This window comes from Petaurus breviceps, unplaced genomic scaffold, assembly GCF_028583685.1.
Source record: "Petaurus breviceps papuanus isolate PSGF00001 unplaced genomic scaffold, PetGlider_PUasm1.0 183, whole genome shotgun sequence".
NCBI lineage: Eukaryota > Metazoa > Chordata > Mammalia > Diprotodontia > Petauridae > Petaurus > Petaurus breviceps.
In genome coordinates, this window is record NW_027185791.1 from 24,751,856 (window position 1) to 24,755,552 (window position 3,697).

A 3,697-nucleotide genomic window follows, 5' to 3' on the forward strand; every position below is an offset into this window, starting at 1 on the left:
AAGACCTCCTTTTGGGTATTAAATGCTGTGCTTAAGCTTGTTGTAACTCTGGGGTAGATTCAACTGTGATCCAAGGGTGGGGAACTTTTGACCTTGTTGTATTCTGTGATTGAACAAATAAATGTACTTTACTTATGATTGGAAACTAATCTCCACTTGAGAATAGGGGCTTTGTGATGTACTAAATGAATGTACAGCATAGGGATGGAGTGGTATTTAGAAGAGGGACTTTGGGATTGATTAAATGAATGTAATGTCCAGGGGTTGGGTAGTACTTGATTGAATCACAATTGGTAAATGCTGTATTTTGAATTATTCTAAATGTTGATTCTCTCTGTTCTTAATTTGTCACTGAATAAAATGGAGAGCAATTATGCTGGTATTTTGAACCTTGGGAAGTTGCCTTTGCTTGGCATTACATTACACTGGTATAAGTAACTTTTATAATATGTTCAATACCACCTACATTATCTAGTTATAAATTTAAGAAGTAATTACAAACTTTAAAAAGGATTGAGCTTTTAACATTTATATTTTTCATTTATATATAAGAAATCATTAAATATTTAATATCATTAAATATAAGAAATCATTAAATCTTTAAGGGTAATATTCCCATGACCCTAAGAAGAGATTTTTTTCCCCAAATTATTTTTATTTCTTATTCCATTTATGGTCAATTAGTTGCTATACAATAAAGGATATCAGATGTATCTCTTCCCTTTTGGTTTGGTTTGTCATTGAATCACGCTAGAATAATTAAGTGAACACAGACAAAATTGTCCCTGCAAGAAGTAGACATCACAAAACTTATCAAAAGAGAAAAGACTGTATCAAAATATTTTCCATCAGCATGCATTTTTTTCATAATAACACTTAGGAAAAATGTGTATATTATAATTTTTTAAAGTGATTCAGAAAATTAGATTAATCCCATCAGTTTACCCCCAGAGCCCTTAAAAACTTAAATATAGGCTCTGAAGTAGAGACAATTGTTGAACTAATGAATAGTCAATAAAATGGAGAGAACAATATCAATGACATCTTGATCTTTAGCCCTCCCTGGATACATACACAATATGACCTGGCTCCATTCACAGTTACCTAAATAGCATTACATATGTTGACATTTTTAAGTAAGATATTTCACTGGTAATGTGAGATGATCACTATATCATGAATGGAATTTAACAAAGATAGAGTGAGGCAACTATTCTCAAAAGAATATATCTTTTTATTCATAGACTGTGAACCTAAGAATAATATTGGTTAATATCTGCCTCAGTTCATTTTTTTGAGGTGGGGAAGGATGCTTTTATTAGCAAACCAGCCTGGCCTCAGTGGACATGCCAGCACCCACACTCCCTGCCATGCCACTAACGGCATGGAGGGTCTCAGAACTTTTTAAACTGCTTCTTGGTGCCAGTTGTCTTGGCAATCTTCAGCATATTGAACCTCATGGCCTTGCTGAGGGGCCTTCACTCACCCACCATCACAATATTTCCAATCTGTACATCTCAGAAGTATGGCGACAGGTGCACAGACATGTTCTTGTGGCACTTCTGGAATAGGTTGTATTTGTGGATGTAATGCAAGTAGTCACAGAGAATGATGATGGTCCTCTGCATCTTCATCTTGGTCACCACACCTGGAAGAACTTGCCTCTGATGGAGATGTTGCCCAAGGAAGGGCACTTCTTTTCAATGTAGGTGTCCTCAAAGGCCTTCTTGGGGGTCTTGAAGCCCAGCCTGGTTCCTTGTAGTATCTGGGAAGCTTCTCTTTGGCCGTTTCCCCAAGCAGCACCCATTTCTTGTTCTGGAAGATGGTCAGCTCTTTCTGTTAGGGTCTCTTTATCTGGATGTCCTCCATGCTGCTACTTCTTTATCTTCTTGAGCCTTCCTCAGTTTCTAGGCAAAGACCTGGAACAAAAGGATGCTTCCCCCTTCACAGGTTTTGGGAAACATAAAGAAAAGAATAAGATAGGTAACATTATGGGTTTGAGGGCAACATGACTAATTCCATAGCTGGAAGCATGAGGAACACTATGATTGGCTGGAAGGAGGGAATGAGAGACTAGCAACAGATCCCTCCTTTCCTCCTGTAACTAAAAAATTCTCATTTTTTATTTTATTTTTTTTTTGCTTCCAACTGAAAGGTAAGACTGCCTTGGATGGCATAGTGGATGTCCTTGAAGAATAGCTTGGTGTTATAGAGAGACAAGACCAGACATCCCCATTTATAGAAGAATTTTTGAGGGAGGAATAGAACAGTGATTAGCAACAGAAAGAGATTTATGAAATTAACTTATTGCAGGCTATCTGAATTCTGAACTAAGTTCAGAGACAGAAAGGCAAGACTCAAGCAGTTATAGGACAAAATCAATTAATTGTAAATAGGATCAATAATAAAATGATAGAGAATCAGTTTAGTCTTTCTATCTCTTATATCATGGAGCAACTTAAGCAAGGAGGCAAAGACAAACAAAGTGTAATTCATGATTGGCCCGTCCCAAATCACTGTTCCTACCTACCCCTGACAGCTAACTCTTGTTTTTTGCAGTACTTTCAGTCTTCAGTCATATAATAATAATTGAAATTTACACATTGCAATGTAATTGACAAGGCACTTAAGATCAACGGATCCTCACTGGAAAGTAATATATATTCTTCTATTATTATAATATTATTAACATAATATTACAGTTAATATTAGTATATTTTATATAATATATACATTACTATACTAGTATTATTATTCCCATTTTAAAAACAGGAAAATAAGGGAGCAACTAAGTGACTTGTTCATGGTCCCATAGCTTCTAATACTCGGGGATGATTGAATTTAATTCAATAAACATTTATTAAGCAACTAATATTTATTGCATTTTGCTGAACGTTAGGAGTAAAAGTACACAAAAGAAAATGGCCATTATTCTCCTGTATCATTGAGGTGAAATGGACGTGTGCCATCCATTCTACTGGAATGGTAAACTTGCAAATTTAACTCTCTTTTAAACTTCAACTTCACTATATTGCATGGCTTCTACATTTGGTAGACAAAGTGGATTTTCTAATTAAGTGTACCAATACCACATAAAACCAATCATTTGGAGAAGCTGCTTGTTCCTATTAACAGCCAAGGGGCACTGTGTGGAAAGAAATATTATTTTAATGTGTACATAGATGATAGCCTCTTGTGTTTTCAATGTTACCGATGTAAGGAAAGCTCTTTGTTTTCTTTGTGTATGCAACAGATAGTGCTGGGGAGTTAGGTATGATGAATTGTCAATCATCCACTGAGCCACAGATGTCCTAGAACAATCGATATCCTTTTGTGTTGTTGGAATCTCCAGACAAGTTATTCCTTTCAGGGACATTTCTTTCTCTTTACAAGGAACAGTTTTATTTGACTATTGCCAATGTCAAAGGAAATTAATGGGGGAAAAATGATGACAATATGCTCCCATTGCAATATGCTACTGTTGCCAGATCATGAACTTAATTTAAAAAGTTCTGTGAATTCCACATTTATTCCAAGCCTTTTACTCTCCAACATTACTCTCTTCCCTTTCCTCAGTTGGCCTAAATTAGCTCCCAAACCTCCAGGTTCAGTCTACCTTCAGTCTACATCTATTTTTTCATCTCCCTAGTATAAGAAATAACTACCTGCCCACTTCTCTGTCTCTGTCTCTCTGTCT

At 35.9% G+C, this 3,697-nt stretch overlaps 1 pseudogene; it reads right to left on the reverse strand.

Moving 5' to 3' along the window:
- Positions 1-1,394: 1,394 nt before the first annotated feature.
- LOC138161015 (small ribosomal subunit protein uS17-like) lies at positions 1,395-1,869 on the reverse strand (annotated as a pseudogene).
- Positions 1,870-3,697: the final 1,828 nt, after the last annotated feature.